Genomic DNA, 24121 nt, shown 5'->3' with positions numbered 1-24121 from the left:
CACACATCCAGAAAGTCCCTGATTATTTGCTTCAAAAATTGTTCTTCCTATTGTTTAAAGAAAGTTTCAGTAACCAGTCCCTATCAGAGTCAAGGACCAGAATCACAATCACGGTTTCAGTGACAGCCACCTTCTCACCCGAGGTTTCCAGAAGGAATGTACGGTTCAAGCCAGGTTCCTATGGCCTGAATTGGCCACTGTTAGAAACAGGATGCTGGGCTTGATGGACCCTTGGTCTGACCCAGTATGGCATGTTCTTATGTTCTTAAGCTGTCATTAGATATTAAAGATGAATCTTTCTGCCCATCTTCAGACTATTTTTCTTTTCTTTGTTGTAGCACATTTAAAAAAAAAACTCTTGAAACTGGGTGTATTGACTGAGCACGAACTTTAAGAATTCCTTTTCTTTTCTTAATTTAATTTTTATCATTTTCAACAAATATACAAGTAAGAAAATCACTTACTTCCAGAAAGAAATGAAAAATACACATAAAGTATACAATGCAATATAATCCAAGATAATCTTATAGACTTATAAATGTACATTTTCACCAACTTAGGTAATACCAACAGAAAGGAGGAACAGATTGCAGGGAGATAATAAAGAAATAAACTTAACAGAAACAGGCAATTAACGTGATCACTGCTTCTTTTCTTTGAACTTAAGATCTGCACAACCTAGATGTTTACAAGAGATAGGGAAGCTATATTCCTAGAATTAATGAATGACTTCAACTGTTCTGGGAAAAAAAAAAAATAGGAATCATCCTGCAAACGAATCAAACATTTACACCGGTACCTTAAGCTAAAAGAAAATCCAAGGGATACAATCTGTGGGTTGTTGTTTTTTTGGTTTTTTTTTAATTTAATGTTTATTATCACATAATAATGTTATACAGGCAACTGGACAAGTTGAAACCGTATACAGTGTAATCATGACCGACCAAATGAACCTCACTTACAGAGGATAATTGCAGCAAAGCGGAATCTCAAATGCTCATAACTAGTATGTCTAGACAATATACCATGAACCCTTGCAATGGTACAGCATGAGACTTTGTATATTACAATAACATGAAAGAAACTAAAAGGAGTGAGTAGAATAACAACAACAGTGCTGTAGTTTGACTTACTCAGTTCTTAATCGTCATTATCATTGGTACTATAGAGTGTGTGTGTTTGTTTCATTTATAGACATATGGAAGTATACAGATAAAAGTACAAAGATATAAATCCCCCCCCCCCCCCCCACACACACACACACACACACTAGGTGTAGCTACTAGAGCTGAAACAGGGCACCTGACAGGGTCCCACCTAGAAATAGGCTGGATTTAGTAGTCTGGAGGTATTGGGCCTATAATGCAAAACAGGTGGAAAATGTAGAGGGGTAGCTTAGGTCTCCACTCAGTTAATCATTCGGAATTTTCAGTATGTATTGCTTTGTGTAGGATTGTTAGAACTTTATATTGTATCCTTTGTTCAGTTGGAAGCCAATGTAAATCAATAAGTATTGGGGTTATATGTTCGTATTTATGAGTTCCAGTAAGTATTCTTGCTGCTGCGTTCTGTATAATTTGTAAAGGTCTTAGGGGTAGATTTTATAAATCTACGCAAGCGCGTACTTTTGTTTGCACACCAGGCGCAAACAAAAGTACGCTGGATTTTATAAGATACGCGCGTAGCTTATAAAATCCGGGGTCGGCGCACGCAAGGGGGTGCACATTTGTGCACCTTTCGTGCGCCGAGCCCTGCACGCGCTGCCCGTTCCCTCCAAGGCCGCTCCGAAATCGGAGCGGCCTTGGAGGGAACTTTCCTTTGGCCTTCCCCCACCTTCCCCTCCCTTCCCCTACCTAACCCACCTCCCCGGCCCTATCTACAACCCCCCCTACCTTTGTTGAACAAGTTACGCCAGCTTGAGGCAGGCGTAACTTTGCGCGTGCCGGGCCGGCTGCCGCGTGCCATGTTCTGGTCCAGGGGCTGGTCCGGAGGCCACGGCCACGCCCCAGATGACGCCCCTGGATGACGGACCAGCCGCATCACACCCCCCGACAAGCCCCCCGATGATGCGCCAGTCGTGACACGCCCCCCGGAACGCCCCCCAGGAAAGCCCCAGGACTTATGCGCGACCCGGGGCTTGGGTGCGCCGCCGACCCTATGCAAAATAGGCTCGGTGCGCGCAGGGGGGGGGGGTTTAAGGGTTACGCACGTAACTTAAGCACGTAACCCTTTTAAAATTCGGTCCTTTAAGTAGAATGGGGTAGGGATGTGAATCGTTTTCCATATCGTCTTAACGATAGAAATCGTGTGGCAGGGCAAGAAAATCGTCTTAGGCACGATTTTTTAGTTAAAAAATCGTTAAAAATCGTTTTTTCCGATTAGTGCGCACTAACTCGAGTTAGTGCGCACTAACGAGAGTTAGTGCGCACTAACTGGGAGTTAGTGCGCACTAACTGAAAATGATACAATTTGACACTTTTCAGGTCAGTTAAGGTCAGTTTAGGAATGAATATGTATTCCTATTGGCTGCCCTCTTATTTATTCATGTTACCAAGTTTCCTACTGACAGTATATGGGGGATGGGAAATGGAAACAGTTGGTAGCTTGACAAAACAAGTAATGTGATCAGTCAATGTGACTAGAACTTGTGCCCTAACCCTGATACCAGGGGTATTGTGATCTTCCTGCACACAGTGCCCTATCCCTATTAATACCAGGAGTGTTGTGATCTTCCTGCACACAGTGCCCTATCCCTAATACCAGGGGTGTTGTGATCTTCCTGCACACAGTGCCCTATTCCTGATACTGGGGGTGTTGTGATCTTCCTGCACGCAGTGCCCTATTCCTGATACCGGGGGTGTTGTGATCTTCTTGCACACATCCCGATATCAGGGATAGGGCACTGCGTGCAGGAAGATCACAACACTCCTGGTATTAATAGGGATAGGGCACTGCATGCAGGAAGATCACAACACTCCTGGTATTAATAGGGATAGGGCACTGCATGCAGGAAGATCACAACACCCCTGGTATCAGGGATAGGGCACTGTGTGCAGGAAGATCACAATACCCCGGAGGAGTGAGGGTCAGGCAGCTCCCCCCTGTCTGTGAAGCCAGCCTCTCACTAGTAATGCAGGGAGGGAGCTGTCTCAGACTTCACCATCCACCCCCCCCCCCCCCTCACCCACGCACCATTCACTAGCTGGGACATGGGGGAAGTCAGGAGTGAGGGACAGGCAGCTCCCCCCTGTCTGTGAAGCCAGCCTCTCACTAGTAATGCAGGGAGGGAGCTGTCTCAGACTTCACCATCCTCCCCCCCCCCCCTCACCCACACACCATTCACTAGCTGGGACATGGGGGAAGTCAGGAGTGAGGGTCAGGCAGCTCCCCCCTGTCTGTGAAGCCAGCCTCTCACTAGTAATGCAGGGAGGGAGCTGTCTCAGACTTCACCATCCTCCCCCCCCCCCCTCACCCACACACCATTCACTAGCTGGGACATGGGGGAAGTCAGGAGTGAGGGTCAGGCAGCTCCCCCCTGTCTGCGAAGCCAGCCTCTCACTAGTAATGCAGGGAGGGAGCTGTCTCAGACTTCACCATCCTCCCCCCCCCCCCCCCCTCACCCACACACCATTCACTAGCTGGGACATGGGGGAAGTCAGGAGTGAGGGTCAGGCAGCTCCCCCCTGTCTGTGAAGCCAGCCTCTCACTAGTAATGCAGGGAGGGAGCTGTCTCAGACTTCACCATCCTCCCCCCCCCCCCTCACCCACACACCATTCACTAGCTGGGACATGGGGGAAGTCAGGAGTGAGGGTCAGGCAGCTCCCCCCTGTCTGTGAAGCCAGCCTCTCACTAGTAATGCAGGGAGGGAGCTGTCTCAGACTTCACCATCCTCCTCCCCCCCCCCCTCACCCACACACCATTCACTAGCTGGGACATGGGGGAAGTCAGGAGTGAGGGTCAGGCAGCTCCCCCCTGTCTGTGAAGCCAGCCTCTCACTAGTAATGCAGGGAGGGAGCTGTCTCAGACTTCACCATCCTCCCCCCCCCCCCCTCACCCACACACCATTCACTAGCTGGGACATGGGGGAAGTCAGGAGTGAGGGTCAGGCAGCTCCCCCCTGTCTGTGAAGCCAGCCTCTCACTAGTAATGCAGGGAGGGAGCTGTCTCAGACTTCACCATCCTCCCCCCCCCCCCTCACCCACACACAATTCACTAGCTGGGACATGGGGGAAGTCAGGAGTGAGGGTCAGGCAGCTCCCCCCTGTCTGTGAAGCCAGCCTCTCACTAGTAATGCAGGGAGGGAGCTGTCTCAGACTTCACCATCCTCCCCCCCCCCCCCCCCTCACCCACACACCATTCACTAGCTGGGACATGGGGGAAGTCAGGAGTGAGGGTCAGGCAGCTCCCCCCTGTCTGTGAAGCCAGCCTCTCACTAGTAATGCAGGGAGGGAGCTGTCTCAGACTTCACCACCCTCCCCCCCCCCCCCCCCTCACCCACACACCATTCACTAGCTGGGACATGGGGGAAGTCAGGAGTGAGGGTCAGGCAGCTCCCCCCTGTCTGTGAAGCCAGCCTCTCACTAGTAATGCAGGGAGGGAGCTGTCTCAGACTGCACCATCCTCCCCCCCCCCCCCTCACCCACACACCATTCACTAGCTGGGACATGGGGGAAGTCAGGAGTGAGGGTCAGGCAGCTCCCCCCTGTCTATGAAGCCAGCCTCTCACTAGTAATGCAGGGAGGGAGCTGTCTCAGACTGGTATCAGGGTTAGGGCACTGTGTGCAGGAAGATCACAACACTCCTGGTATTAATAGGGATAGGGCACTGTAAGAGATGACTGTAGTAGATTGAATAAAGATCTGATGTTTCTGCTCTCCTCACACCAAACAAAAACAACACACAAGCAGAGAAGCCCTTCTTACAAAGCTGAGCTAGTGAGTTAAGTAGGAGGAAAAGTAAACATACTGGTGCCAGTGTGGCTACTTAAAAAATATACTTACCAACAATCAATTACATATATTTGAACTGTGTACAGTTCCAGCCAGGACCACCTTTCTAAAATGCACAGTGATTGGCAAATTCAACATGCACTAGCATTTCAGGTGCCTGCTAACAAAAATAATAAACAAACAAGTTCTAGTCACGTGAGTGCTGATCATTACATTACTTTTTTTGTCAAGCTTCCAACTGTTTCCATTTCACATCCCCCCAACCATATTGGTAACTAGGGATGTGAATCATGTCCTCGATCGTCTTAACGATCGATTTCGGCTGGGAGGGGGAGGGAATCGTATTGTTGCCGTTTGGGGGGGGTAAAATATCGTGAAAAATCGTGAAAATCGTTAAAAAATCGAAAAATCGAAAAATCGAAAAACCGGCACATTAAAACCCCCTAAAACCCACCCCCGACCCTTTAAATTAAATCCCCCACCCCCAAATAACTTAAATAACCTGCGGGTCCAGCGGCGGTCCGGAACGGCAGCGGTCCGGAACGGGCTCCTGCTCCTGCATCTTGTCGTCTTCGGCCGGCGCCATTTTCCAAAATGGCGCCGAAAAATGGCGGCGGCCATAGACGAAAAAGATTGGACGGCAGGAGGTCCTTCCGGACCCCCGCTGGACTTTTGGCAAGTCTCGTGGGGGTCAGGAGGCCCCCCACAAGCTGGCCAAAAGTTCCTGGAGGTCCAGCGGGGGACAGGGAGCGATTTCCCGCCGCGAATCGTTTTCGTACGGAAAATGGCGCCGGCAGGAGATCGACTGCAGGAGGTCGTTCAGTGAGGGTTCCGGCGCCTCGCTGAACGACCTCCTGCAGTCGATCTCCTGCCGGCGCCATTTTCCGTACGAAAACGATTCGCGGCGGGAAATCGCTCCCTGACCCCCGCTGGACCTCCAGGAACTTTTGGCCAGCTTGTGGGGGGCCTCCTGACCCCCACGAGACTTGCCAAAAGTCCAGCGGGGGTCCGGAAGGACCTCCTGCCGTCCAATCTTTTTCGTCTATGGCCGCCGCCATTTTTCGGCGCCATTTTGGAAAATGGCGCCGGCCGAAGACGACAAGATGCAGGAGCAGGAGCCCGTTCCGGACCGCTGCCGTTCCGGACCGCCGCTGGACCCGCAGGTTATTTAAGTTATTTGGGGGGGGTTCGGGAGGGTGGGGGATTTAATTTAAAGGGTCGGGGGTGGGTTTTAGGGGGTTTTAGTGTGCCGGCTCACGATTCTAACGATTTATAACGATAAATCGTTAGAATCTGTATTGTATTGTGTTCCATAACGGTTTAAGACGATATTAAAATTATCGGACGATAATTTTAATCGTCCTAAAACGATTCACATCCCTATTGGTAACATCAATAGATAAGAGCACAGCCAGCCAATAGGAATACATACATACATATTCATTCCTAAGTGACCTTTACTGACCTGGGAAGTGTGAACACTTTGTTTCATTTTCTGTTGGTGTTCGTTAGTTTCCAGTTCCATTTCCCATCCCCCCAACCATCACCTCAGTGGTAACCTTGGTAATATCAATAGATAAGAGGGCAGCCAGCCAATAGGAACACATATTCATTCCTAACTGACCTTCAGTGACCTGGAAAGTGTTTATTTGTATCATTTTCAGTTAGTGCGCACTAAATCGAGTTAGTGCGCACTAACTGGGAGTTAGTGCGCACTAACTCGAGTTAGTGCGCACTAACACGATTTAACGATTTTTAACGATAAATCGTTAGAATTTCTATTGTATCGTGTTCTATAACGATTTAAGACGATATAAACATTATCGGACGATAATTTTAATCGTTGAAAAACGATTCACATCCCTAGAATGGGGTAGTCCAAGCAACAGGGCATTACAGAAATTAATGTCGCTAAACAATAGGGCTTGTAGCACTGTTCTAAATTCATTTTTATTCAGTAACGGTTTTAACCTCCTTAACAGTAGTAATTTAAAGAACCCATTTTTCATTAAAGTTTCTATGTAGCTTTTGAAATTCAATTCTGGGTCTAAGATAACTCCAAGGTCTTTAATTTTTTTGGCTAAAGTAATCTGATTATTTTCATATTTAAACTGATAGCTCTCCTTGCTCATACCCTGTTTCCTTTCTAATAGCATTGTTTCAGGTTTTTTCAATGTTGAGACTTAGTTTCATCTGTGAAAGTAACTGCTGTTCATATACATTTCTGTTATTTGAAATGCTTTCTCTAGTGTATCTTTGACTGGTATTAGAAACTGTATGTCATCCGCTTATAGATAGTACGACAATCCAAAGCCTGACAACAGGTGATACAGTGGTGTCATAATATATATTAAACAAGGTTGCCAGTAATGCAAACCCTTGTGGTACCCCCGTTTCCAGCTCCACTCTACCTGATAGGGAGTTGTTTATAAAAACTTGATATGTTCTATTGTTCGGAAATGATTTGAACCAATCTAGTGTTTTTCCCTTTATTCCTATTTCTAGTAGTCTTGTACACATATAACTTATCTGGCTAATTTTAGCCAGATTAGTTATCCATTTTATATTGTTTTGTTTTGGTTTTTTTAAAATATTGATGTCTATGCGGTATCCCTTTGACTCCTCTAGTGTAATTGGTGCTGAGTTCTTTAAATTTTCCTCATATGTCCAGCAGAATCATGGTAACACTAGTGTCCTGTGTTTTTGCAGGATCATTCTCAGGGGAAAGGGAGCTGGTCATGACGTTGAATTTAATTATCAAAATCTTGGGGGGGGGGGGAGGAGTGAAGACCATATGGACGTGAGCCCCATGATCCTGTGCTCTAAGTTTTTTAAGTATCTAACACCACTTCTGGCTGCTGGATTAAGCACGGGACTTGTAAGAACTAAAAAGGATGATGACAAGGCCTGAAATAGCCTAGCAGAAATGGTGAAAGCCAGAAATATGATAGGGACAAGACAGAGAGATGGGTAGAAGATATGGGAGAGGGTAAAACTGGTGTTGGTGGTTTAGACATGGTCATTTATATGCTCATCTATCCAATATAATAAAGGTAAAACTCAGGGTTCAGTTTTTTAAACCCATTGCTTTCTAATGAAAAATGAATAAAATTGTAACTAGGGAGACAAAGAAATGACTGGCAACCTCATTGTCTCCCTCTTTCTTTGCCCCTCCTTTTTTTTGTCATGCTCCTGAGCACTATTTGGATGCTCTTAAAGAGACAATAAACTGTTAGCCTTAGATATGACAACTTTTTGTTTTGCCGCAAATGGGAGGCATTATTGCCTTAAAGTTTACTTCCATAATGTCATTCAATGTATTATGTACCTTACCTAAGCACTTCCAGATGTCCACCATTTTTTGATCGAGCATAGTAAATAGAATTTTTACTTTAACACAGAGAGAGAGATTCAGGAGCAACATCCGGAAATATTTCTTTACAGAAAGGGTGGTGGATTCATGGGATGGATTCCTGGAGTAGACAGTGCAGACAAAAATGGTAATAGAATTCCAAAAAAGCATGGATTAAGCACAGAGGATCCCTAGCGACAAAGGGGATGATAAAAAGAAACATTGGGGTAAGACCATACAGAGCTGGAGTTGCATCCCAAAGCAGCAGTGCTATTACTGCATCAGGCTTCCAAGAAGGGTGAGGTAACCTGCATGGAAGGACCATGGTTGAAACCCAAACTTCAGTGAGCGTGGGAAGGCTGGGTTTCATTCTTTTCTTTTATTTTGGACAACCGCTCACTAATTTTGGTAGCCGTGGGAATTATTACAAAGCTTGTTAGTTAGACATGGAAGGGGGGCAAGGTGTTGGGATTAAGTATTAATTCTGTAAGAATTCAAAAGCTGGATGACAAGGCCTAAAATGGCCTGCTGCTGAGATGGTAAAGACCAACACTTTTGACAAATTTTGGCACTCTTTGGATGGATGTGGAGCGCAGTGGTAGGTAAGGGGCTGATATGTCAAGTGAAAGACAAAATAGGCAGGCGATACTGTTGGGTTGCCTATAGCAGTGGTCCCCAGCCCTGTCCTGGGGGCCCACCAGCCAGTCGGGTTTTCAAGATATCCACAATGAATATGCATGAGAGAAAATTTGCATGCACTGCCTCCATAACATGCAAATTTTCTCTCATGCATATTCATTGTGGATATCCTGAAACCCGATTGGCTGGTGGGCCCCCAGGACAGGGTTGGGGACCACTGGCCTTATAGGGTTTGTACACTTATCTACTCGAAGCAGAAGAATCTCAAATGGGCAGACTTGATGGGCCAATTTTGTCTTTATGTGCCGGTTACTTTATGTAATCCATCTTGGGCCTATCTTTAGAAAAAGGCAGAATGTCAAATGCTTATAAATAAATCAATCATTGATTATGTTACTTTGTAACATAAACAGTATGGAATATATGGTCAAACAATTTGACAGTTCCCTCATTTAACACCAATGCTTGCATTTTTTTTTTTTTTTAAGTTATTGACTCTGTAAAATTTCAAGAGCCAGAGAAACTTATCTTCTATTACGCAAATGTCTTTTATTGAGTTCTGGTGTTACAAATTATGTTTGTCATGGAAAATGAGAAACTATCTGTTAATGGGTTATACATTGCAGGTTCTGCACATTTAGGTAGATAAGTAAAATACTGCTCCCTGGGGAACTGTGAAATATCATTTACTCCCAGCTCAGCAAACTTTGTTGCTGCAAAAGAAACAGATCTGTATTCCATGAACCTCAAACTAAAAAGTAGTTAAAGCAGGTTGGTCGAGTAATAATGTTTTATTAATACCATTAATTATCCACATAGCTTATGCCTGCCTCTAAGATTTTAAGAGAAATATGTGAATGATTCAATGGATCTGTTCTCAGCAGGGCTGGCACAGGACAGCGCTGTGCTCAAGGGGATGCCATGATGAGCCAAGGGCTCTGTCCAACGGGAAGCTCAGCTCATTCTGTGACCGAGGAGCATTATGTCAGAGAGAAAACCGTCTGGATGGAGCAGGCACCTTGGATTGCAATGTGCAGAAAAAGCCAAGAAAGCCCGCATCTTTGAAGGGGATCCTCTATCCACACAGAACGGCACTTGGCCTAGAGTTAGAAACATAGAAATGTGATGGTAGAAAAAGACCACACAGCTTATCTAGTCTGCCCAGCCACACCAACTGTTCAGCTGGCTCTACAAACCCTACTTCACCTGTCTCCAGTCTCCGGAGCTACTTCTGACGCTAAAGAAGCATCAAAAAGGTCAACCAGCAGAGCTGACAGAACTTCTCTAAGTTCCCTTAAAACCCTTGGATGTAACCCATCCAGACAGGGGTGTGGGTACATGGGGCCCGTGCCCCACATCTTTCCCTCGGTGCCCTGAGTTCACATTCTCTAATGTAGTTGCTGCCTTCTTTGTGTCACCTTCATCTCCCTCTTCCTTGCCCCTTCCTGAAGTTTTTAACAAGCTGCTCTTCCTGCTGTGCTGGCACTACGCTGCTTCTTTTGCACAGGCGCAGTTCAATGACAAGAAGTTTGAACCATGTAGAACGCCACAGACGCAGAGCCCCAGAGTTCAAACACCTTGACAATGAATGGCAGCTGCATGAAGGAAGCAGCAAGGAGCTGGCACCAAGTCAGGAGGAGAAGCTTTCTGAAAGGGGAAAGGAGGAGGGAAGCAAGAGGGATAAAAAGAGGGGGACAGCTACGTTAAAAGTTTAAATCTGGCTCCAGGGGACATGGGAGCACTTTAGATTTCGTTGGGATTGAGGGAGAGAGGGGACACCCAGACTGGGGGGGAGGGAAGTGTGGAGACCCGCAAATGAGAGACATGGGGGGACCCCAGATCTGGTGAGTGGGGAGGGAGACTGCAAATAATCCGACATTAGGGATGAGGGGAAGATAGGACACTTGTGGATTGGGGATGAAGAGGACACCCAAATTTGCAGGGTGGGGTGGAGGGGAGAGTGGAGTAGAGACTCAGGGATGGGGGGGGGGGGGGGGGGAGGAAACACCAGGGACTATCAGATTGGAAAGCAGAGGCTGGTTGGGGAGAAAGCGGAGATTCAAATATGTGGGGACTTGGAGAATAGGGACTCAGCGACTGAGTGGCAGGCATGAGTGAAGGTGCATTAGATGGGCTGGGAATTATGAGACAGGGCTGTGGATGTGAGATGTGGGGGAGAAGAAGGGACCTGAAGGCTGGGGAAAGGCAGTATTATGGTTTGAAGGACCTGGGGGGCTGGGAAGTGAGTGAGAGGCAGTGGAAATGGTGTTAGGAGAGGAGGTGGCTGGGTAGGGAGTTAGAAGCAGGGGGAAGGGATGAATGATAGAAGGAACTAAGCTAGTGAGGAGATGAAACGGAGGTAGAGGAAAATATCTGAGGTCTAAGAGGGGTGTGTACAGAGGGCAAAAATGAGGGACTAGAGAATAGATGAAAGAGGGGGTAATTGGCTGGAAAAGGATAGATGAGAGTGGGAAACTAGAGGACTAGGGAATGGGTGAACATGGAGATGGGCTGGGAAAGGGAAGACAATGGGAGATGGAAAGCGCAGATGAGAAATAAAAAGAGGGAGACTGAGCATCTGGAAAGGGGAATGACAAGTGAGGTGATCAAATTTGCAGATGACACAAAATTATGTAGAGTTGTTAAATCACAAGCGGATTGTAATAAATTGCAGGAGGACCTTGAGAGAGTGGAAGATTGGGCATCCAAATGACAGATAAAATTTATTGTGGACAAATGCAAAGTGATGCACATAGAGAAAAGTAACCCACGTGGTAGTTACATGATGATAGGCTCCATATAAGAGTAACCACCCTCGAAAAAAATCTAGGCGTCATAATGGAAAATGCATTGAAATTATTGGCTCAGGGTGCTGCAACAGTCAAAAAAGCAAACAATGTTAGGAATTATTAGGCAGAGAATGGTGAATAAAACAGAGAATGTCATAGTACCTCTGTCTGCATTGCTCCATGGTGAGACTGCACCTTGAATACTGTGTGCAATTCTGGTTGTCATATTTCAAAAAAGATATAGTTGCACTGGAAAAGGTTCAGAGAAAAGTGACCAAATGATAAAGGTCTGGAATGGCTCTCCTATGAGGAAAGACTAAAGAGGTTAAGCCTATGCAGCTTGGAGAAAAGAGGGCTGAGTGGGGATATGATAGAGGTCTATAAAATAAAGAGAGGACTAGGACGGGTAAAAGTGAATCAGTTATTTATTTTTTCAGATAATACAAGGACTAGGGGACACTGTATGAAGTTAGCAAGTAGCACATTTAAAACAAATTGGAGCAAATTCTTTTTCACTTAACACACAATTAAGCTCTGGAATTCATCGCCAGAGGATGTGTTTAAGGCAGTTAGCATAGCTGGGTTTAAAAAGGTTTGGATAAGTTCCTGAAGGAAAAGTCCATAAATTGCTCTTAATTAAATTGGGGAATAACCACTGCTTATTACGGGCATTAGTAGCATGGGATCTACTTACTATTTAGGTATTTGCCTGGTACTTGTATCCTAGATTGGCTGCTGTTGCTGATCTTGATGGAGCCTCGGTCTGACCCAGTATGGTAACTTCTTATGTTCTTATGAACTTATCTTATGAATGATGGTAAGAGAGAGGACAAGAGAATCTAGCTAGGAGTGGATAAAGACATAGAAAGAGAAATTGAGAAAAGAGAAGAAAGGGAAAGATCAATGTCAAACAAATGTAATAGTTTGACTGCCGTAAGGGAGTAATTGAAGACCAGAGAGAGAGAAAACAGAAAAGACATGAAGCACTGGAAAAAGAGTTAGAAGAAGATGGAGGAAAGAAAAAACAAGACTGGAACCAGCACAATTAGAAAATTAAAATGTCCAGTCAAAGATAGAAATTAGCATTTTATTTTCAGTTTAGAGATAGGAATTTGTCAACTTTTAGAATACATCTCGGATATATTTGTATTTTGCAAGTACAAGAGGAAATGCGTTTTGTTTCTATTTCTCCAGTATGTCACTGCTTTTTGGGGGGTTTCCATTTCAATTTTTGTTTGTACAGTTCTAATTTCTAATCGGTGGTCACTTATTCTGTATTTGGTGATGGTCCACCTGTGATACAGGTGAGGTATTCTGTTAATGTGTAGCTTCCGTGTAGGAATTTATAGCAGTCCAGCTTGTTTTGTTTGCTAGTGTGAGGTGTACTGCTGTTCTAGGACCTGTGGTAATATTTGCAGTGTTGCCTTTTTATTTTACTACCTAAATCTGGCAGTTGGTGTGCTGTGGTAAGGCAAGTTTGCTCTATAAGTTCAATGTGCATTCCTTGCAAGATTTTGTATTATTTCACAATGCTGTTGGCGGCAGAGGGAGTCTGTGTTGCAGTTACTGAGATGATGCCCGAATATTTGTGTATGGTGAGTAGTAAGGGAAAACTCCCCAGTTCTGCTCTGCAACCATAGTTGGAGCTCTTGTGAACTCGAGGTGCAGTTCTGTCCCAGCTGTACAAATCTCATACTTCACTCCCATATAGAAGAATTGATGGAATGATGCTTTCAAATAATTTTAATGGTAGCTTTACTGGTGATTGAAACTGGCCTGTGCTTCTTCGTTGGATAGAAGATTCTTCTGGCTAGAGACACTACTGGCATGCACAATCCTTCACTTCACGACACTGGTGCAAAACATTTGCTGCAGTACCTTTTGCTTTATGAATGGGGTGTTCTGTCTCTGTATAGAGCTTGTTAAGCGGTAGGTGAGGAAGAAACTGCATACAGGTCAGGTAGGATTACCCCTTGATTTCAGTTTGAAGGGAATGTAAGACAGAGATAATTTAAAATTTAAGATTTAAACGTGAGATGTCCAACTGTGTTTTTACAGGATTGTTCAGGGGAGGGAATGGAAAGGAAAGGATTGAGTGAAAAGGGTGGAGAGAAGGGGGAGGGAAGGGAGGAGGGAAGGAGTGTTTGAGAAGAGGGAGAGAAGGAAAGCAAAGGGGGTTGAGAGAGTGAGAGAATGAAAGGGAAGAGAAAGAGATGAGTGGGAAGGGGAAGTGGAACATGTGAGGTACTCTGTGTGTGAACATGTGTGTGTATGAGATCATGTGGAGAATAAATATGTGAGTGAGCTTGTGTGAGAGAATGTGAGAGTGAGTGTGTGAGCGAGCTTATATGAGTGAATGTGTGTGTATGTGAGAGTGTCAGCAAGCTTGTGTGTGAAAGAACATGTTAGTGTGTGTGAGATCATATGGGAATGTGAGCATGTGTATCAAAGCATGTGAGAGTGAGCATGTGTAGTTGACAGCATGTGTAAATGTGAGCGAACTTGTATGTGAGAATGAGCATATGTGTGTTAGAAAATGTGTGTATATGAGAGAATGGACAAAATTGTGTGTAATTCTTACCCCTTTCCCTGCTAATCCAGAATAATTTCAGGGTGACTGGAAATCAAAACTGCCAGGTTTGGAAAGCTGGAAATTATTTTATTCTTATTAATTTTAATTATATTTGGATGTTATTTGATGTGTCTGCTGTTTTGACATTTTATTGACGTTTGGGAACTTTTAAAATGTAATGGATTAATATTAAATTAATTTTAGAATATTATTCTGTTCATCAGCTGCCTTGAAATATGTTTTTTATTAGTATGATTTTATTACTATGACTGTTTATATTTCCTGATTTTATTGATGTATGAGGAATGGTGATATTTATGTTTTTCCATTGTTGTGCTGCAATTTCCAATTCAGTTTTTGTCTGTATATTTCTATTTTTACTTTATGGTCACTTTATTCTGCATTTGGTGAATGTCTGTGTTCTGATGTGTAATGGAAGTGTTATATTCTGCTATTGTGTAATTTCTATTTAGGGATCTATAGCAACCTGTCTTGTTCTGTTTTTTTAATAGAGGATGTATTAGTTTTTTAGGCCTGGTGTAATATTTGAATTGTTGCATTTTCATGGGTAGGGTTCTTACTTTTCGAGTACTGGATGTTATTGAAATTTTGGTAAGGGAGGATTACTATAAGTGTAATTCAGTTTATTCATAAGCCCAAACCAAACACATTTTTACAATAGGCCTAATACCATATGGGCTCCAAGCAGCGTCTCCTCACTGGCATTACAGCAGTGCCATGTTCTTGTTAGTGATATTTTTACATCAGCAGACTGTGCTTTGAAAGACCGTTTTCATGTAAAATCTGTTATTGTTATATGCATAGCTTTTAATTGTATGTGGTGAGAGCTTGGGGTGGGGCAGAGTAAGGCCGTAAGGTTCACCAAGGACCTAATATCCTTGCATTGGCTGTAAGAGAGTACATCATGCATAGACTCTCACCATTCGTTCATCTCCCACTTCCCCAGGGTGCAAATGCTGGGGAATGGTGGGATGTAGATGGTAGGCTTAAGAAGTGTGAGAGGATTGCCAGCTCTTAGAAATATCCCTGACACTCTTATCTGCCGCACCTCTGAGAACTCTCTTTCCTGCCTGTGCACTTCACCACCATTTAAAATCATTGAGAGAACCAGACTCCAAGGGGGATACCACTTCCTTGTTATCTCATGGGGTCATTTATCAAAGGCCCTTTTCACGTGCGATAGCATGCAAATTAGGGGGCGGGGAGGAGTCGGGGGGGGGGGCAGAGTCTGTGATGTCTTCGCTGCCGGCGATAACGTTACCAACGTTATCGTCGGCAGTAGCACGCCAAATAGCACCACCTTTCACGGTGGCGCTATTCGGTGCGAAAGCCGGCAGCCGGCACACCACGGTGGTACAAAGCCTGCGGGCTTTCACAGGCCCGCCCCCCCCGTTTTCGCTGGACTCATCATTCAGCGATGAATGATGAATCCAGGCCTCGGTGATTTGACCTACACTCCACCATGCCTTGGGGTGGGGGGAGCGCCATCTCTTCCCTCGCCTCAGGCAGCAGATTGCCTTGATCCACCCCTGGTTGCACCTAAAGGGCTGCATGGCCAAAAGATGCTTTTGCGTAGGCAAGCTGTGCAGCAAGGAGGCTGTTGTGTCAGTGGAGCCAAACGGCTGAAGAAAAAAGCCTGATTTTCCTTGGAGAGAGAATGAGTGTGTGTATGAGTAAATAGAATGTAAGACAGAATGTGTAGGTAGATGTGAGAGGTGTCCCACAGGCCCAAGGAGCAGATTTCTGTTATCGGCATGTTCCAGGTAGAGAGAGAGAGAGAGAGAGAGAGAGCAAGTGTTTGCATGTATGTGAGAGAGAGCATATGTGTGTAAGAGAGCATATGTGTGAGCATATGTGTGAGCAAATAGCATGTAAGAGTACATGGGGATGTGAGAAAGAAGCTGTGCAGGCCTGAGGAAACCTCTGTTTGTATGTTCTGGGGAGAGAGATAGTGTGCATGAGAGAGAATGTGTGTGCATGTATGTGTGTGAGAGAGAATGTGAGAGCATATGTATGTGTGAGAGAGAGAGCATATGTATGTGTATTTGAGAGATCATATGAGAGAGAACATGTGTGTGAGGATATGTGAGTAAGCAAGTGTGTGTGTGTGTGTGTGTGTGTGTTGGAGAATATGGATATGTGAGAGAGAGAGAGAGAGAAGAAAGTTGTACCACTCCCTCCCCGAACTAATCCATGACAATCTCAGGGTGACTTGAAATCAAATGTTCCCAGGTATGAAGAGCAAGGGATTTTTTTATCCTTGTTAGTTTTTCTGGTTTTTTGTTAGTTTTTTTTTTTATTTATTTATCGATTTTCCATAATTAACAGGAAATTTCAGAATTAGCAAAACAAATTAAATTATTACAAGCAATACTTTCAAAAACAATAATAATCATACAAATAACATATTACACATAATATCCATCTGATGCTCCTGTAATTCATAATAGATAACAAAGGCAAAAAGGGGGAAGTTCCAAGGTTTCATAAGAGCATTTTAAGGAAAATAAAAAGAAAGAAAAAAGGAGGGGTTTTGTATTTCTTTTAACCCATGACAAGCTAAGGTTCTGCAGCCTCAGACCTATAATTATCCAAGAAATATCTCAGTTGTGATGGCTCAAAGAAAACGTAGCGATTATTATTGACATACATCAAACATTTACAGGGATATCTTTTTGTGATTTTAGCCCCTAATTGCCTTGCTTCCTGGACCATCTCCAACATCTTTTTTCTTCGAAGTTGTGTAGATCTTGTAACATCGGTGTAAATCCAAATCTTTTGGCCAAGGAAAAGTTTTTCTCTATTATGAAGAAAAGTTTTAGGACAGAATCTCTGTCTGTAGAAAAGACAAAAGTGCTCAACAAAGTTCCCCGATACTCTACTTGATCTTCCGTTGAGGTTTCAAGAAATGCAGTAAGGTCTGTACCAATATTCAAGGGCAAATTAGGCAAAACTGATTGTGCTTCATTTATTTTAGACACATAGAATATATTAGAAATAGGAGGTAAAGCTTCACTTGGAAGTTGTAGAATATCAATCATATATTTTCTGAACTGATCTCTAACTGAGACCATTCTCACAGAGGGAAAATTTAAAACCCTAAGATTCAAATACCTCTAAGTGTTCTCCATATTTTCCACTTTTTTAGACATAATAGAGTCACTTTGGACTAATTTTACTTGTACTTCTTGCATAGTTTGAAACCTATGAAACTTAGTATCATGTATTTCCAAAATTGGTTTTATTTCTTGAATACTTTCCTGTGAATGCGTTAATGCAACAGTCAATGAAGTAATAGCTTTCTCCAGAGTAACTAGAGCATTCCACACAGTCTCTGGCGTTATTTCTTGCGGTCTTATTAACTTTACGCTGAGGGTTTTGCTTACCTCGCTACTCTGGCAAACTTCTGAAATTCTCTGAATTTCATTTGTCGGTTCCTCGCCCCTCTCACATAACATAGAAGTGACGGCAGAAGAAGACCAACAGCCCATCCAGTCTGCCTAGCAAGCTACGCAGTTTATCCATTTTTTTCCCCCTTTTTTCTCCCTCCCACCCGTCTCTATTGGCTTCCAGCACCCTCCGGCCCCAATTCCCTTCCACCCTCTACCAATGCAGAGAGCAGCGCCATCCTACTGAACATCCAGCTCAATCAGGGGTAGCAACCGCCGCAACCAGCAGGCCACTCCATGCAGTGTTTTGTTGCATGAAAGTGGAACACCAACTACTGGCCACTGGCATCCCGCTCCTTGAATGCCTCAGTGGCTACTGCCGCTCCGTGCAGTGTTTTGCTGCCTGAAGGTGGAACACCAACTACTGGCCACTGGCATCCCACTCCGTGAATGCCTCAGTGGCTACTGCCGCTCCGTGCAGTGTTTGCTGCCTCCTCTCTATTTATGCCCACTAGACTTGATGGATCCACAGTGTTTATCCCACGCCCCTTTGAAGTCCTTCACAGTTTTAGACTTCACCACTTCCTCCGGAAGGGCATTCCAGGCATCCACCACCCTTTCCGTGAAGAAATACTTCCTGACATTGGTTCTTAGTCTTCCTCCCCGGAGCCTCAGCTCGTGACCTCTGGTTCTGCTGATTTTTTTCCTACGGAAAAGGTTTGTCATTGTCTTTGGATCATTAAAGTTTTTCAAGTATCTGAAAGTCTGAATCATATCACCCCTGCTCCTCCTTTCCTCCAGGGTGTACATATTTAGATTCTTCAATCTCTCCTCGTACGTCATCCGATGAAGATCCTCCACCTTCCTGGTCGCCCTTCTCTGTACCGCTTCCATCTTGTCTTTGTCTCTTTGTAGATACGGTCTCCAGAACTGAACACAGTACTCCAGGTGAGGCCTCACCAAGGACCTGTACAGGGGGATAATCACTTCCCTTTTCTTACTCGATATTCCTCTCTCTATGCAGCCCAGCATTCTTCTGGCTTTTGCTATCGCCTTGTCGCATTGTTTCGCAGACTTCATATCATAAGACACTATCACCCCAAGGTCCCTCTCCTGCTCCGTGCACATCAGCCTTTCCCCCCCCCCCCCCCCATCAAATACAGTTCATTCGGATTTCCACTCCCCATATGCATGACTTTGCACTTCTTGGCATTGAATCTCAGCTGCCATATCTTCGACCACTCTTCCAGTTTCCTTAAATCCCGTCTCATTCTCTCCACTCCTTCCGGCGTGTCCACTCTGTTGCAGATCTTAGTGTCATCCGCAAAAAGACAAACCTTACCTTCTATCCCGTCCGCAATGTCGCTCACAAAGATATTGAACAGGACCGGTCCCAACACCGATCCTTGCGGTACACCACTTAAAACCGCTCTCTCTTCAGAGAAAGTACCATTTACCATCACACATTGTCTTCTGTCCGTCAACCAATTTGCAATCCAGGTCACCACCTCGGCACTCACTCCTAAGCTTCTAGTTTTATTCACCAGTCTCCTGTGCGAAACCGTATCAAAAGCTTTGCTGAAATCCAAGTAGATGACATCGAGTGCTCTTCCTTGATCAATTCCTTGGTTACCCAGTCAAAAAGTCAATCAGATTTGTCTGACAGGATCTTCCCCTGGTGAATCCATGTTGCCTCTGGTCCATCAATTCTCCGGACTGTAGATATTTCACTATTCTCTCTTTCAGCAGTGACTCCATTACTTTTCCCACCACTGAAGTGAGGCTAACCGGTCTGTAGTTACCAGCCTCCTCTCTGTTCCCACTCTTGTGAAGCGGGACCACCACCGCTCTTCTCCAATCTCTCGGTACCACTCCCGTTTCTAGGGATCTATTGAACAGGTCACACAGCTCTCAATGGAAATAGCTGCGGCATTTTGGCTCAATATATCCCGCCTCTCCATGACGACACTCTCCTCCTTCTGCTGATCTTTTAGAGCCGCTACGCCCTCAACCAAACAACCAGCCATCGGACCGGACACATCCACTGCTACCGGTTCCACATCCGGCTTCATCTGCCGCGGGAGCCAGGCCTGTACCCCATTCGCGCTGAAAGTAGGAGGGGAGGGAGTCTCGGGAGCCCCAGGACTCAAAGATGTCAGTGTGTCCAAGAGCGACTGATTGTGCTCCTCACCCATTTTCCCCACGGATCTCCTCTCTGGGGTTGATACTACTGACGGAGCGAAGAAGCTCTCGATCTTCAGTTGGGAGGGAGTCGACAAGGCTGGCACTGTGGTCTCCAGCCTAACCTTTCCCTTCCTCTTAGTGTGAGGCATGTTATTTTCAAGAAGAAAAATAGCATTCTTGAGGAGCTACTTCTGCGGTCACTCCTTAAGACACCATCTTGGATCTCCCCCGAATTCTGTTTTTAAATATTTTATTTATTTGGTTTATATTCTGCTTTTAAGGGTATTTGGGAATTATTAAAAAAAGAATTATTGGACATTTATTTCACCAGCTGTTTTGAATATATATTCTGTTTATGATTATGGTTTACTATTATGATTGATGGTTCATATATCTTGATTTTATTGTTTGATGTTTAATGAGGAATGGTAATGTTTCTGTTTTTACATTGTTGCACTGCATACAGAGTCTGTCTTGTTATGGTTTACAATTCAGTTTTTGTCTGCATGTTTCTAGTTATACTTTGTCTCTTTATTCTGTATTTGGTGAGGGTCCATCTGTGTTCTGCATGTGTGACTGAAGTGAGGTATTTTGCTAGCATAAAGTTTCAGCTTGGCTTGTTCTGTTTTCCTAACATCAGGTGTATTGGTGTTTTATGGCCTGGTGTAATATTTGAAGTGTTGCTTTTTCATAGTTAGAGTTGTTACTGTTTGAGTGCTGGCATTTAGTGTGCTTTTTGTATGGGAGATTTACTATATTGTAATTATTTTACCTAAAACTTTTTGAGGGCCAAAATGCTTTACAATAGTCTCCATACCATATGACTGCAGGTGTGTTTTTTTTCTGCAGTTTCTGGTTGGTACCACAATAGTGCATGTAAATAATATACGTGTTTTAAGTGATGTTTTTACCTTAGAACACTGAATATTCTTTTTCATGTAAAATATGTTACTATAAATGCATATTTTTAATTTATTTGTGGGAAGGGTGGGAGCAGGAATGTGAGTAAGGCTGTAAGTTTCACCTATGACACCTAATACCATCGCACCAGCTCTGGCTGCACTGGCTCCACAAGAGAAAGCAGGATTAGATCAGGAGCTGTGCTATTTTGGGTTAGGGGCTCTCCCCAGACTCAGCCAGGGCTTAATTTTTTGTTTTTATAAGCCCAGGGAACAGTAGGGGTCACTTCTTGTTCCCTCTCTCCTGGAGTCGGTAGGTAGAGCAGAGCCTGTAGAGCCATAAAAGCAGCAGACTGTGAAGCCTGCAGTCATTGCAAACACACTAGAGTGGTGGGAGTGTTGCAGAGAAGTGGAGGCAAGCTACAGGCACAGGTCAGAAGGAGGGAAGCCAGGAGAAAGTGCCTATGCAGTTTTGGGGAGGCTTCTGTCTGAGGTGACTGCACTGAGCTCTGAGAGAATTAGCTGGCTCTGGAACCAGTGAGTCTGCTGCAGAATGGGGAAGGGTTGGCAGCAAGCAAGAACTTTATACCATGATGCAGCAGTGCTAGACTGGGGGCACTCACTGTGTGAGCACATAAGCAGCAGTGCAACAGTAGCATGTCAGAGAGAGTGTTTATGTGTCCGTGTCAGAGAGAGTGAGAGACACACACACCCATACACACTTTGTCTGTGAGAGAGAGTGTGTGTGTGGGTATCTTTGTCTCTAACACAGACACACACACACACTTTCAGTATGTGAGTATATCTGTGAAAGAGTATGTGTCTTTGTGGTTGTTAGGTTGTGTATGCCAATAAAGGCAATCTAAAATATCTGTTTGTGACTGAGCACGTGTGTCTGACACTGGCTGGCGGTGTCATTACTTTCAGCTGGTTCAAGAGCCAGACCAGGAATCCAGAACATATCTCTATAAGAGATATAAGCAGATATGTAGGGGGCCCAACCAATTTGCATGGATGGAATGGGGGCTGCAACTCTGCTCACCCATGGTCTTTAGAATGGGCTCAACTTCTTAGTTATTTAGGAAAGATTAAGTTTATTTTGGAGATACCCTCCTGGGTTTCAGGGTTGACTTAGTGTGCTTTTGGAGGCTGTTGATACACATGCTATAAGGAAAGTGCATGAAGGCGTCAGATACTCCAGGCATGTGCCAATTTTGAAAAAAAATCCCCCCATGCCAATATTTTCCTGCAATCCGCCCCTGATCTAGCCCCATCACTTTAACTACTTTTAGTTTAGCTAGCTTTTCACAAATGCAGCCTTCTGGAAATTGTTTGAGGTTTTCCTCTTCCAAACCTATTTGTGTCCACTTTCTGTGCTCTTACTTTTGGCCTTTCCTCACTAAATACCAAACTTAAGTATTTGTTAAGAATTATGCTTTTTCCTTGTCAGCCTCTACATATTTCTGCCCTTCACCGCTGAGTCTTAATGCTGTTTTTGCATTTCTTCCTATCATTAACATATAAAATAAGTCTTGTCTTCCTGTTTTACCATATTTGCTATTTTTCCTTCCATTTGCATCTTTGCTGTCCTGACTACTTTCCCAGTATCTCTTAGCTTTTCCAGATATTGTAGCCTCTCTTCCTCTTTCTGCGATCTCTTGTAGTTTATGAATGCTAATTTTTTCCCTTCCCATTTCAATTACATCGTTAAAAAACCATAGCAGCCTTTTTTTCTTCTGACTTTATTTACCTTCCTAACAAAAAGATTAGTTGCCCTTATAATATCTCCTTTTAGTTTTGCCACTGCTCTTCTACTTCCCTTAGATTTTCCCATTCATCTAATGACTTTTTGTGGTACTTCCCCATTTTAACAAAGTAAGGCCTGGATTTTCTAAGGTCGCAAACCTTAGAAAATCCGGCGATAACAGGAGGTGGGGGGGGGGGCGAAGCTGGGGGTGGGCCTGCGAAAGTCGGCAGCGATTGCACCTCTGCGATGCTATCGCTGTCGGCTTTTGCACCCAATAGCGCCATCATAAAAGGTGGTGCTATTGGGTGCAAAACTGGTGGCGAAAAGGGCCCTTACCTTTTCACCATCAGCGACGTCTTTGCAGCGTCCGCCCCGGTGCTGCCCCGACTCCTCCCCTTCCAGTATGGACGCCACCCAGAACCCGCCCCGATCTAGGTATCGCACGCAAAAAGTCCCTTTTCACATGCGATCCCTTTTGAAAATGACCCCCTAAGTTTCTTGAAGTCTAGGACCCTCACCTTTTGAATGAACCTTCACCACCTGTACTCTAATACTGAATCACACTATCTGAAGATCATTGAATCCCAGATGATCATCCACCACAACATCAGCAACACCTTTCCCATTAGTAAGCACAAGGTCCAGTATTGTCCCATCCCATGTGAGTTCCTTTACTAGCTGATGGAACAGTTCTCTCTCCAGAGAGTCCAGTATCTCCCTTCTTCTAGAAGACACTGCAGCAGAAAACGCCTAGCAATAGCAAATTTGTGAATATCCTCTATTAAATTTCTATTTTTTTCTGCGTGTGCCGGAGGTCAGTATATAAGCAAAACAAAGGTGGAGAAGACGAGTGGTACACTCAGTGGGAAATGTCCAAATGAAAATGGTGTAACGCTTAGCAATCTTATCTAAGTGACTGAATCCTCTTTTTTTTTTTCTTGTAGATCCTGATGTTCTTAGCGCCTCATCATTTCCATTTGATGGTCAGTATATTACATCAAAATACAATGAATAGATGTTCCATTCCCCCTTACCAGATTAATCCATACTGCCTCCTCCCATGCTCAAACAACTGAGTTGATAGATGCATCTATGCATTTGACAACAAGACTTTTATTGTCAGTTGTCAACCTTGTAAGGTATTGCTTTAACATAAATTTTGGAGGAGAAGAGAACTGTTTCTTTGCAAGGAGAGAACTGCACTTTGGAAATATTTATGTATTGACAACAATCTTTGTAATGTAATCAGGCATGTAAAGACATTGCTTTAAAATATATTTTAGAACCTTGTATATTTTTCCCTCTTCCTAATGTGGGTGTCTGGTGGGAAAGTCAGCATATAGAAAAAATAAGAGGGACCCATCCCAAAAGTTTGCCCAGGGCTGCATAAGAAGTTGATGTGGCTTTGACTAATCAGAAGGGAAACTTTACTGTAATATCCCTGTGGCGGTGTTGTACTGACGTCTGAGAAACCCATGGATGTGTCACACTAAAACAGAAAAGGTATGAATGCAGCAACTCAAGTATGAACTGAGGGGAATGGGTTTTTAACAAAAAACTGATAGTAACTCTTAATAAA

The 24121-nt window shown here is 44.3% G+C and overlaps 1 protein-coding gene across 5 annotated transcripts in view; it reads left to right on the top strand.

Annotated features, from left to right (window-relative positions):
• Nucleotides 1-24121, top strand: part of RALY (RALY heterogeneous nuclear ribonucleoprotein) — a 918689-nt gene that overhangs the window by 357549 nt on the left and 537019 nt on the right. For 4 of the 5 annotated variants that reach the window (XM_029612736.1, XM_029612731.1, XM_029612734.1 and 1 more), the window contains exon 3: nucleotides 23487-23525. The exons of the other annotated variant lie outside the window; for it this stretch is intronic. The gene's annotated coding sequence lies outside the window, so the exon portion shown is untranslated. The remainder of the gene's footprint in view (nucleotides 1-23486; nucleotides 23526-24121) is intronic. 5 annotated transcript variants of the gene reach the window in all.

The sequence above is a fragment of the Rhinatrema bivittatum genome, chromosome 8 (assembly GCF_901001135.1).
Source record: "Rhinatrema bivittatum chromosome 8, aRhiBiv1.1, whole genome shotgun sequence".
Lineage (NCBI taxonomy): Eukaryota > Metazoa > Chordata > Amphibia > Gymnophiona > Rhinatrematidae > Rhinatrema > Rhinatrema bivittatum.
The sequence above is the reverse complement of the archived record's forward strand: the minus strand, read 5'-3'. Positions and strand labels throughout refer to the sequence as shown.